We start from the raw sequence: 14,254 nt of genomic DNA on the forward strand, positions 1-14,254 counted from the left end.
GGTTACACTTTCGTAAGTTTCTCAGCTGCCTGTCATTGAAGATACAAGTTGTGGCATTTTGAGGAGAAATTCCGGATGCGTAGTTACAGCCGCTTACTTTCTTTTCCCAGTGGCCTACTGGTGGCAAGATTGTGTGTACATAAGATTTGTTCTTTGAGAATTGGAACATTGATGGCATTGAGTGATGCCAGCTTTTCAGAAATGAATCTTCTGAGAGAAGCCATACATAAAAACCTTTTTAAATAAATAAGTAAGCAAATAAATACTTAAAATTAACTTGCACTCTCACAATCTTGAATTCCCTGCAAAGTAATATAAAAGTTATCAAGGACACCTGCATAACCCCCAGTACTGTTTACTCTACCTTATAAAATTCATCCTTTAGTTTGATGGCCAAAAGAGATACTAGTGTACTGCAATGTCAAAACTTCTCTTTCACATTTTTACATGGTCATTTTTAAGGTTTTTCTGTTTAGCTACAGATAACTTTAAAATGTACTTATCTGTAACTCTTTTCTATTTATGTTGGTGAAGCATTTAATTTTAAAAACATGCCTTTATGTCTTTAGGAGGTTCTTTCAAATCGTAACCATAATAAATGCATTGTTTGGTTGAAAATTGCAAACAGATTTACCCATTTATTAAAAACCATTCATCACAAACCGGAAAAGGAAGGATGCAAGCCACACACACTAGCATCTCTTTGTAGTGTCTATGAAGGGACCATTATTCGTCCAGTCGCAATGAAAAATTAGAAACAGACAGAACCATATATGTATCATACTGACCGGGTTAATTGAATCAAATCTGAATATTGGTGTTCTTTTTAGTGCAGCATTAGCTGGGAGGAAATAGTCCGAAGACAGTCCCGACATAAAGTTGTTTGCAGTAGAGCAACAGATATTGTCCACTGTAATGTCACTGTGCTTGTTAGTGAACATGAACTGTAAAATACTGTGAGAAACTTGAAATTCTGCCCTGTTCTCACTCTTCTGCCAGAGACTGACATTTACTGACCATAGGAACTATGGACCAAAATGCGGTCGCTAAAATGTCTCAGAACAAATAATACTCAGCCATCGAAACCTATGGCTGTTATTGTGACCTCCTCCAGAGGATAATAGTAAATGATGTCAAAGACAGACAGTAATTTTTTATGAAATACCGTATGAAAGAATTAAATACAATGTCAAGTACTTTTTTTCCAGTAGGTACTAAAAATATATAGTGCATTGTGTTACGTTGTATTGTCAGTGACCCTCTTGCAGAATAAAGGAAGAATGATGAAAGGGAGATGAAGACTATGAGAAGATCATGAAAACTGTGATGGTGACATATTAAGAATGGCAGTATTTTCCTGCAGACTACTTGTAAGTGGCATATTGGCCAAACTAGGTTGTATGTGCAGAACACTTACTCCTTGATGTATGCGTTGACAAGAGAGAATCGATATAGCTGACAAAAAAACTTCAATTACATTTCTTGGTGGAAAACATCTGGACCAAGCACATGTAAACCCAAAGTGTTTTTGCAGACACTTTTCTTATGTGGATAAATTCATACATAAACTATTCATTTGAATTATGCACTATTTTGCACTATCACCAGTATTTCAGAATTAGTTATTTTCTTTGAATAGCCACATTTAAGAGTAGGACACAGAATACTGTAGTGAACTCAACAGTTCCTCTGGCATATGGATTATATGTATTTAGTGTGTTTCTGTCACGTGACAATGCAAATCTGACATAAACAGTAATGTCTTCCTTTGATTCTCAAATGTATTTTAAAATAATTTCATCCACTTGTGCTGCAATATAAAATTAAAATTTTAATGGGCTACATGTTCTTATTATGCTAAATATTCATAACGTTTCAAACTTAAAGACCTTGAAAATAATAGCATGGTCCTTGAAAAAGTCCTGGAAAGCGATTGAATTTCATTTAACAAAAGCCTGTTTTAATCCTGGTAACTGGAATAAAAAAATAAAAAAATAATATTTAAAAAAAATCACTCAGTACAATAGCCATACACCACAAGAACATCTTCAGAAAGCTGAATAATTGCAAAGGACTGAAATAAGAGACATAAATGTGCATGAATGAGAACTGAGAGAAAGTGAAGGAATCAATAGCACAAGGACGACCTCCATTTGGTAGAACATCAGGCCTGTCTGTTACATTATTATTATTATTATTATTATTATTATTATTATTGTGTTGTGTCACCAACACGCTCGTGCAACTGGACTTTTGTTATTCTGCTGTATGTCTTACTGGAGCCGTTGAGGTTAAATACCTCACTCAGAGGACTTGCTGTACACCGGGCTATTTGGGAGCAAAACCACTCCACTCCCTGCTCTTCCTAGCAGCAAAAAAAGGGCTGCAATCTGAACGATTTCATACTGGTAGCAAATTTCGCGCACAGTGGCTGACGTCTCAGCATCCTTCGCCGTTTGTCGGGTGATCAGCCGGCCCGTTTACTCCAGTGTAATTTCCATGCTTGCAGCCGCTCTGTCCGTAATGCCTCCTTGCTTGACCTTTCGATTTTGACAGATCCCCTGTCTCGTTTCGCTATAATACAAAACCGCCTTGAGTGTGCAGTTTTTTTTCTCAGTATTTTTAAGCGAATGCCCACTCATGCATGGCAATCCCCTTACCCCTGCCAGAGTGAGCATCCGGTGCCGTCCCTGTGTCGTATCATTTGTGTCATGATACAAGTGACAGTGTTGACTAAGGGTAACATCCTTCACAAGACTGGAAATGAGAAAGTGAGAAACCAGATCTTGCTCTGGGTAGTGCTCCTTAAAGTAGATTGTTGTCAGTGCCAAATCAATTCATAGGATACAATGTATCAAATATGGAAAGCGTACATATTCTTCATTACTGTTTCCTACATAATAGTATTAAACCAAAGCACATTCACAGAGTTTCGTGTCTATGTCGCTTTCTGTGTTTTGTTTCTCTGTTCTCCACATCGCTGTTGTCTTTTTTCTTTTCTTTGACAGCAGTAAAATACTGTTATGCGAACACTTGTTTTATGCATTGTGCATTAAAATTCCTATTACAGAAAGCGTTACAAAACACAAAATGGTTTTCATTGACATGAAAATGACATGAAATGCATCACATAGTCAAACCCCTATGGGGTCATGGCATTCCAGATTAAATATTAAATTACATGTTTTTAGTTGTAGGCGTCCATACACCACATTGGATGTGGGCCTTTTAGAAAACAAGAACTTTGCATGGGGCACCTTTAACTGAATAAAAGCAGAAAATCAGGGCCAGGCAGGAGTGGAGATAAGACATAATGAACAGCAGATTCTGCCCACTGAATAAGGTATTATACAGGCTGCTTTTCCTACAGTTAACCAGCTTCATATGTGGCCAGGGCAGCCATCAGGAGTGAAGACAAGTTTGGGTCAGTAGCCCAGAAGAAGCCTCATGCGGCTGAACTGCACTGGAGGGACAATTGGGCTGGGGGTGGGACTCTTCGTTAATAGTTCCCCTAATTCAATATGCAGTATGCGCTCAATGCATGGCTGAAACATAAGGTCTTAAACATAAAGTGAATTTCTTGTCATATTTTTATTGCTTTTATTATCTAAAAGGTTGTTGGTTTTGTCATTCTGCTGAAGCAAAGCTACCTATGTGAAGATTATCGTGCCAAATGATGGCAAATGTTTTCCATTTCGAGAGGATCCTTCAGATTTTTCCTTAAACACCCGATTTCTACAAATCATTTACTTTGACAAATAATTGAAAAGTAAATTTTTTTCCTAATTGTGTGGGGTTTGCCTGCATGGGAGGAATGGGCAGATGGCCTTGGGCACCATAAGTTTCTTTCTTCTTCTGTGACTACGTCCTTCTCCTTTGTTCCCCTCAGAATGTTTGGCACACTTCTTTTAATCGTGCATTATTGTCATTATTACTCATGTCGCTTTTTGCATGTCTCTGTGTTTTTGGCAGTATTTTTGTTAGGCACTTTGAAGCAACCTGTTCAGAGATTACGGTTCAGACTCAATTGAATTTTATTGAATGATCTGTATGCATTTAAATAACTGTCATAATGACGTATTGCACTTATCGAAGAAGTTGGTATTCTAATTTGAGGTTTCCTTATGCCACTTGGGGATGCAGACTTTTAAAATACAGCCTTGACTAGTGATCAGTATTTGAACTAATATGCACGGTTTATACTAAGTCTCAATGGGACTCTGTGTTTTTACAATCACAGTGCTTTAAACTCACTATAAAAATAACTACAGGAGTACATACCCATGGTGACACTTAATTAAATTTGCATATAACACAGCACTCATTCATTTCTTAAATGATAAAGAAACTGAACAAGGTCCTGAGCTATATGAGTGTTAATTGCTATAATTAGTGTCTTGACTCAGAAATATTAAAAACAATGGAACTGTTAAAAAATCACCCGTGCCCCCATCTCATGTTAATAAAGTATAGTACGCAGTTTCATGGGAATGTAAATGTACTGCTGTATGATTATAATGAATATGCATAATGCAGTCTTTAGACATAATATTTAAAGAGGTCTGTAAATTGCATTGTCCACTCACTTGTTTCAGTTATAGAGAAACAGATGAGAAAAGGTCGATAGCACTGATTCTCAATAGACATCTTCATCTGACCTGCTTGCTTTTCATTTGAAACATCTCCATGGCTGACTTTTAACCTTAACCCAATAACACACAAAGACAACGGTAAACTTTCAACTAGTGTGGAAGTTACTGAAATCATGGGTATCATTTGTATTTGAAATAGCAGATCGCACAGAAATGATAAACCTCTCGTCTAGTTTATTATCTCTGTCCCTCTGATTGTTTGAAGCCACCTTGCTGTTGAGTTTGATGTTTATGGTCTAGCAGATTATGGCCCTGTTATTGCTGACAGGTTCATGAAGTGGACAATGGGATAAGCAGTGATAAGCACGTGGCCGAACATCAGGTGACGAGTGGTTATGGATTTGGATTTGTGATTGGAAGTTTGCAAGTTTCTGAAGGGTTACTTGTTTGACTTTACAAAATATCCAGCTATAAATGTTGCCATAAATTTCTTGAATGCTGCAACTGAAATGTGACTGTGGTATGTGACATGGCACCAATGGGAGGGACAGGATGGTCAAAACACACAAGTACATGAGAGGGTTGTTAGTAATTCTCTATTTAACCTTCTTTGCGCATAGTAGGAGCTGTCTGGAGATGAGATCCAAAGTACTGCTCATTCCGGACTTCTAACCCGGGCACGCCATCATCTAGTTCTTCCTCACTCCCTGAAGGACCTATACCCTCAAGTTCCTTCCTAAGTGTTTCTTCACTAACCCCACCAAAAAAAGTTCACATTCCCCTGTCTTGTCTTATTCACCGACCATAGGAAAATGCTATAGTGACATCTTCAAGGCTAGCACTGGTGCCTCTCGTCTCCTGAGCTGTGGATTTGGACATGAGTTCTAATCTAGTTCAGTTGGTGTGGAGTTTTTATGTTATCCCCATGTTAGTGTGGGTTTCCTCCCACCATCCAAACAAATGTGCTTGAAGTTGATTGGTCACTCCAAATTATCCTTGGTGTGTGAATGTGTGAGAGTTTGCGTTACCTTACTGTGCTGTACAAATGAGAAGAAACTCGTAAGTAGCTTTGTGTAGTTCATCTAGCATTGTAGGACACCTTGGAGAAAACCATTTACAAATTAGGAACAATAGTTAGTAGATTTAAATTCACACATTTATTCATTTAGCAGACACTTCTGACTAGCTGTTAATAATTTAAAATTTTTCATAGTTTGTCCTGTAGAAAGGATTTAAGGAGGTTAAACAGTTGAGTTCAGGCTGCAGAGTTTGTTGTGGCCTGGGATTTCATTGGCTGAGAACTCCAACTTTTGCTGAAAGTTGAAGATTGACCAATGTGCCGGGAAGACAGCATCTCACCTTAAGTGGGATTTTTTTCCCGTGCAATCCTCACAAAAATTGAGGCCCGAGATGTCGAGCTGGAGAACTGAACACCTTTGAGATTCATATCATCCAGTCATGCCACGTTCCCTGTCAGACGACCCTGGTGTCAGCAGGTGAGAGATGAACCTTTCACCTTCCAACGTTGCACATGGCAGGTGCTGATATGAAACTGTTTGAAAATAATCTCGTTTTGCAGCTCCATGATCTGGAAGGAATCTCAGAAAGAAAAGTTTCCAGTTTTTCTCTTTGGCACCAATAAGCAGACATACTGTTGTGTTTTTAAGTCATGCTTAGTAGCTTACTGAGTAAAGACTATTTATGTTCACTCTTTAAGTGCATTATTTTACAGACAAAGCACATCGGTTTCTCTTTACTTTTATGTCATTTTAATATTTGAAAGGTCTGCAATGCTAGAATCTCACTGGTTGAATTTCTCGTTTTGTTTTGGACATAACTAGCAGATTTCTTGTGATTCTCATGCTACTTTGAGCCATTCAGCATTATTTATGGAAAAATGTATTGGAAGACAGTATTGTGCCTAACAGAGGGTGTTTAAAATACACAGTTTTGAGATCAGATTCTTTTAATTTCCAAGTTCCTTTAATTTTCTTTGTCATATGTTTTCAAAGAAAGTCAAGCCACAATTCCAGTTTGAAAAATTTGGCAGTTGTGAGTTATTTGCAGAGATTTTTCTTTATTTCTGTATGTATTAGAAAACATTTTCCAACTTTTGTTCTATGATTTTTGCCAAGTTGTCGTGGGATTTTGGAGAACAAGAACACAGTTGTCACAAGTGTCAAAGTTCCAGTACACTTTCTTTTGGCAGTTTAGCCTGATATATTTTTAGTCATGACAGAAATGACAGGTCTATCATGTACACAAAATTAATTATAATGATAAAAGTATATTAATCTTTCATCCTCTCTATTAAAAGCTTTATATATACAGGTGGATTCCACTTCTGTCTCAAGTATTTTAGAGTCCCTATATATGTATATCCATGTATATACTGCACTGTCACATAACGTATCAGGACAGAGTCTGAATATTGCAAATTTAAGTCTCAAGACAAGTACTTTGGGGAAGGTGCTTAAGCAGCATTAAACCATTAACACATCCAGCTCTAATCATGGGTAAAATTGTACGTTGTTTTTAATAAATGTCAGATCTATCTATCTATCTATCTATCTATCTATCTATCTATCTATCTATCTATCGCATGCCCTCTGAAACTGAACAATAGCAAACCCATCTCATTTTAATTCTGTAACTGTAACTGAGAGTGGTGGGACTTTCTCTGGTTACTGTTATGGTTATTATGCATTCATACAGGGAATTTATTCTGAACTTACTATTATTATCATATTCTGTTTGATAAAATATGGACTTCTTTCCCAGTTATGAAAATTGTGGAAGGGCAGGTATTTCATTTAGGCACATATAACATTTGTGGCAGATATAACATTTCATCCACTGGGAGTATTATTTTAGTGGTGAAGTATTGCATTTATGGATAGTTGTTACTTTTGTGGTTTGCACAGCTTCGCGTATGGTCTGTGCACAACAATTCCTTTTCTTTCACAAAATGTGCTTTATTTACTTTAAAAACTGTTGTAAACGATGCCTGTCAGCTTTGAGTACTGTAGCTGTATAAAAGTGGAATAACACTTAGTCTGTGAAGGAAAGGCTCCATCGTGTAACACGTCTGTAAGTTCCAACATTTATGTAATGACATGTGAAAGTGCACTAAAACCAAGCTGTTCCATGTTTACTTTTCGAGAATGTTATTTTATTTCGCTTTTATGGAATCAGATGGACAAAGCAAAGAAAAGGGGAAATAAAAAGTCAACAAATCTGTAACCGAAGTTTGTCATGTGGTGTGCGTATTGGAGGGGCAGCAGAAAAGGACATTTCTTCAGTTACTTCTTGTGCACTTCAGTATTCATAGGTGGGGAAAAAAAGAAGGAAAAGGCTTTTGTATTTTTTTGCTAAGAAAATCTTTTATTTGTTATATCCATTCTTTTGTGTTGGTAACCATGAACTGTAAATCAATTTACTTAAAGTCAGAGTGGCAAAGCTGTACTCAGCAGCCCAGTCAGCTGTCCCCATAATCCAATATTCCCTATTGCTGTTGTCATGGTACTTTTAATGCCCAAGCAGCGGGGATCACTTTTGTGGGGAAAATCATCATCTTTTTCATTTTAGGCTCAAAACCATTTAGAGGCTGCTCACTCGATGTCTATCTGAGTTTACGTGGAATAACCAGTAGACGGTATTATTAAGCTGTATTTAAATGAGCTTTGTTATACGTACTAACAGTGGAAAAAGTATTCAAAAAGCTCTAAAAGGACAGTTAATCAAAAGCTGAATTATGAAAGTTATCATTTTCAACATGGATAGTACAATAACAGAACACTTTATTGCCCATAAAATTTGTGTTAAATGGTCTTTAGTGCATTGCTTTACACAACATAAGAATAAAAAAATTAATACGTTCATAGCTTGAGATCTCATGCGTGTCTTTGTTGGACTATGCCTCATAATGTTTAACCTTTTATTCATTTTGTAATTTACAGTAATCCATTTCATTAGTCTTACAATTATAGCCATGCTATTATAAACATCAGGGCATGCTATAAATATCAGAATAGCAGCAAAGATGTATTTTCTTTTATTTCTGAATCTCTTTTGTTGCTATAACAGGTCCACAAGTAAGTCAATGTAACGGCACAAAGTGGTACCGCTTAAGTGACTCGGGAAAGCATCCCTTTGTAAAGCTGTGCTGAGCTGTGAGGATATGCAGGTTCATGTGCAGTGATGACCTGGGTCTCATGACTTGTGTACCGCAGCAGATCCATTGTTTTAGCTTAAGAAGCCCTGCTTCCAGCAGACTGCCGTCAACAAGGTTGGGGTTCTACTGCGAAAGCAGCACAGAGGGCTGAAAATGCTTTCTTTTATTTCCAGAGGGAGCTTAATTAATGGCATAACATCACACACACACATTTTCAGAACCGCTTGTCCCACACGGGGTCATGGGGAACCGGAGCCTACCCGGTAACACAGGGCATAAGGCCGGAGGGGGAGGGGACACACCGAGGACGGGACGCCAGCCCATCGCAAGGCACCCCAAGCGGGACTCGAACCCCAGATTCACCAGAGAGCAGGACTGTGATCCAACCCACTGCGCCACTGCACCCCCTTGGTGTAACATCACACCCACATTTGTTGGTCTTACATTATAGAAATTGAACCATAAGAATTTGTCCAAATAAAAAACATATAGGTTAACAGGTCTTTGGAAATAAACACCAAGGCCTGCTTTACATAAAACTCAAATGTAGTGGATTGTTGGAACATTAAATTTCATCAATAGATATCATTAGACAGCTGCTTATTCCTCATTTTTTTCAACTGAAAGAAGTTTGGATTTAGAAACAACAATTTTGAGTGAATAATTAATAACAGTCACTGGTTAAGAGGTGGGGTGGGGTGTGGTGGCACAGTGGGTTTGGCCTGTACCTGCTCTCTGGCAGGTCTAGAGTTCAAGTCCTGCTTGGGGTGCCTTGCGACAGACTGGCGTCCCATCCTGGGTGTCCCCTCCCACTCCAGCCCTGCACCCTGTGTTGCCGGGTTAGGCTCCAGCTCGCCGCAACCCTGCTGAGGACAAGCGGTTTCAGACAGTGTGTGTGAGTCACTGGTTAAATTGTTATTTTCGCCAGTAAAAGCTTTGGAAAGTGTTTGACATTTAAGGACTAATGGTGACTAAGGGTTAAAATGTAAATCTCTGAAATTCATTTGCTCACTGAAAGACCCTTTGTATTTACCTTTGCAACAGACATGTTTAGGAATAGAAATGTCTACATGCTTTACCAGCATTTTGATCAGAAGCTATGAACACACAGTTGCTGCAGTATAAATTAAGTCTTAGACTTTAATACTAGAGGAAGACATTCAAAAGCATAAATATAGTCCATGGTTAGGCAATTACAATTCATCTGCCAAATCACCATTTTCTTTTGTGACTCACACAGAACTGCCATTTTTGCATATAATAAAGCTCGGTGATCATTCTAAACTCTTTGGTTTCCTAAAAATAAGACATGTTTCAAAGTCTGTGCTGCTGCATCCTACATAGCAGAATGAGTTATCTTTCCTATATAAATGTGATTTGCCCATACAACTTCTCAACTAAGTTGTATCACTGGAAAAACCCTAGAAACTAGTTCACAGTGGTTCGAATTTTCATCCTCTGTGGGGGGTCAACTTTATACCTAATCTTTCCAATGCTTATCAGAACCCCCGTTGACGATGAAAATTACAAGCATGGCAAGGGGTCTTTTTCCTGGGTTTGAATGATACACCCATAATAGGATGTAGTACAGGCAAATTATATTTATACAGGAAATATTAAACATTTTGTTACATTGAAACAAAGGAAATCGATTTTCAGCGACAATCCACAATAAACAAAAATTTTAACCACGATCAAGTGCTTTCAAGCACCAAAATGTTCATAGCTTTGCTTTAATCTGTTTTTTTATTATTATTTGTTAGCTTCATTTTTACAAATTGGTTAATTCATTTTGTATTTTCACCAATGTCAGTGCTTTTCCACTGCAGACTAGTTTTATACAGGCACCCCACCAAGAATGTCAGAATATGAAAATATGGCAGAATATAAAATAACGTTTGGCTCCCTGAACTCCTGTCTCTCTGCAGAAATTTGCTTGTTTTAATTATCCGAGTCAAGATTTGGGTTTTATGATCCATACAATATTGCACACTTTTCATGTTTAGTTGTCTAAAAATCTGGTTTAGCTGGGCATCCAATACCAAATCTGATTGGTCGTTAAGAGGTGGGGGGGAGAAGAGGATAATTAGAAAAAAAACCAAGTGTTAGCAATATGAAAACAAAATAGTTCAAGGCTCAGATATGCCTTCAGCACGTCTTTATTTATTGGCATGCAGTCCATGATGGTGGCATGATTTAAAAGAGAAGTTTTCAACTTATACTACTTATATTTATTACACACACACACATTTTCTGAACCGCTTGTCCCATACGGGGTCGCAGGGAACCGGAGCCTAACCCGGCAACACAGGGCGTAAGGCCGGAGGGGGAGGGGACGCACCCAGGACGGGACGCCAGTCCGTCGTAAGGCACCCCAAGCGGGACTCGAACCCCAGACCCACCGGAGAGCAGGATCCGGTCCAACCCACTGCGCCACCACACCCCCTTCTTATATTTATTACTTTTACTCAAAACTACAGACTGAGACTTGGGTATGCGATCGGTGTCCTAGGCATGTCTAACTTACACACTTCAGTCTTGTTCATATTCGGTCAGATATCGTTAATGCTTCCACGTTCCGCTACTGTTTTTCAGACATTTAGAGGACCCAAAGTTTTCCGAAGCTTTCCCACCATCAGTTCAAATAATTTAAACTGTCTGTGCATAAAGACAAATAATATATCTTTAAAAGCTTGAAATGTGTGGCAACATCATTACTAACTATGACATCAAACGGCTAACACGTTACTGTGTTTCGTCAGAATAAGGACTTGTAGATATATAGTATTTCAGTTTTTTTTTAAATCAAGCAACTCAGTTTCCCAAGTAACTCAGCCAGACAACTGGCTATAAAAAAAAGGAAAAAATGACAGCTGAATATGACTAATGTGGAGTGAAAAGGAACAACGAAATACAATTTGGGAAATTTTGGAACGAAAATATACCCAATGGACAACAACCTTCTTTTGTGAAACCTCACCTTTGAAGCAGAGGGCATGAACACATCATTCTTGCTATCCATTCTTGCTGCTTTTCACTTCCTAAAATTATTAAGAATGATTGCCGCATACCTCTTGAAGAACTGGGACAAAAGAACCATTTACTCCACTGGCCCCTGAGAACAAAAATGCCTGTTCTCTTCTGCTGTTGTATTCATCTGTGATGCTCATTGCCAAGATGTACATGTCTAATCAGCCAAACTATCATATTGAATTGGAAAGATTTCTTTCACATTCGTTTGGCCTGCAAAATAGTCCCACGGATAACATTGTTTGTGCCATGTAATTTTCCCAAAATATGTTTACTTGGAAACTGAGTTTATCTGTCTGTGCAGCAGTAAAACTTGTCTTTGATTTGGAGATCAGTAAGCCAGAGGCTAAACACTATAAAAAAAAAGACATATATGTGTAATTCTGTATATAATATTCAACATTAAAACACGCCATGCAAGATTTCTTACAAGGTTTCTTTAGAAGTGTTCAAATGCAAAATATTTCTAGCTAGGTACTACTACTGGTCTGTAGACTTATTGTTCTTCTTCTTCTTCTTATTATTATTATTATTATTTTTTTATTATTATTTATTTATTTATTTTTTTTAAATAAATACTTGCTGTGTTTGAGGTGGAATTTATACTGGGTACAACTCATGGGAACGAGAAGTATAGTTGGGTAAGTGTGTCTTTCCAGTCACTGATTATCAAATCCTTAGCGCTGCGGAGAACACAGCCAGGCCTAACAATGATTATAAAAAAAGAACTGTTCCAAATTAATAATTCAAGGTTGTCAGTTTCTGCTATCATGCAATTTTGATTTTAGTCCTGTTCTTGTTCTCAAAAATGAATAACCTCTTCCCTTAACAGAGAAGATCACAAGGGGATTACACCGGTGTTACAGCTGTGTCACAGTCTCCTTGTTTAGATAAAGAAACACGTCTGTCGTGTTTGTCCGTACACGGTCGTCCGCGCTTGAAATTCAGCCCGCTGTTTGGTAAACCCTGTTATTCCAGTCCTGTTTGTGACCGTTCACTTGAGGCTCAGCGCCGCATGACCTGCCCGCACGCACAAGGAGAGCGTGCACCTAAATCTCGACATGACACGAGCGCGCAGAAAAAAAGGCTACAGCTGTCCCAAGAGGTCGCTGTCCATATGACCTCTGACCTCTCCAGGTATTCCCACTGTGTAACTTCTTTGTGTCCTTCCTCTGCCAATCTAGCCACACAGTGTGTGTCACACATAAGATCTTTGTGCTGTCCATCAATGTCCCTGATAGCTACCGGTTACCCCGATGCAATCCTCAGAAAACACGAGGGAAAAGAGAGGTAACCGGAGACTACTGGTAAATAATATTATTATTATTATTATTATCTGAAAAATATTGTTAAAAAAAATCAAAACACTGTCGACGATAAGAGGGGGTAATGGAGTCGAATAGGCATCCCGTTCAATCCTATAAAATCAATTACCTCCCAGCCTGAGGCCTCCCCTCGACAAGATCTGGCCGCCTCGCTCCCCTTCTTCTCGATGGTTTTGACTCCTCTCCCGGTCTCGCTGTACTGAAACAGGCTCCCAGACCTCTGAAGGACAGCAGAATCATTCTGACATTTAGATGCAAACTAAACATGCACTCATCAAGGCCAAGAGAGTAGTAACGAAGACATGCGCCTACATTGCTTTTTACGAGTGCTGTGTTCAACAGTAAATGTCAGCACTGCTCTGCAGGTTCTGATGGGGAATTGTTTGCGCTGGTTTCATATGCCTTTCACTGTTAAATGTTCACATATTAATTATAACGGCAATGTCGTATCTACATTTCATTAGGGATTATTAAGGTCTTTATGAGCTTTCACACCGTTACGTAAAATTAAAAGTTGCATAACTATCACAACTGTGGCCAAACAAATAACAAATATATCAGCTAAAGTTAGGTAAACGATGATTAATATAATTTAAAAAAAAAAAAAAAAAAAAAAAAAAAAAACATTGTAGCTGCATATCTTAAGGATTTGTTTAAAAAAGAAACAAATGGAAATAATGACAGATAGCTTATTCTGTTATGGCTGAGCTAAAGCATTTGCACTTTTGATTGTTTCAGAATTTTCATCAAGCAATTCATTTAAAAAAGGATAGTGTAAGAGTGGAAATTCAGAAAGTTCACTGAAATTGCTCGCTAAATAATAGCGTTATTTATTTTTGACAGTATAGTAAATGTAATTGTATGCAGCACTGGACATTTAAGCAAAAAAATAGGTTAATTAGAACACAATGGAAAGGTGATTTAAAAACAGAAAATTCCTGGGTAATAATTTTAACTAGCCTTGTTTACAAGCTCAACATTGTAAGATGTCTTTAGTACATGTAGCAGATATCAGTTAAATACATTTTAAAAATGATAATAAAATAAAAAGTTTGTCATTGCGGGGAAAATAAGTAAGAAATAAATTACAAGAGACCTGATATTATATGCTTTGCTTTTCTTTAACTCCGCAT

Source organism: Scleropages formosus, chromosome 3 (assembly GCF_900964775.1).
Source record: "Scleropages formosus chromosome 3, fSclFor1.1, whole genome shotgun sequence".
Classification (NCBI taxonomy): domain Eukaryota; kingdom Metazoa; phylum Chordata; class Actinopteri; order Osteoglossiformes; family Osteoglossidae; genus Scleropages; species Scleropages formosus.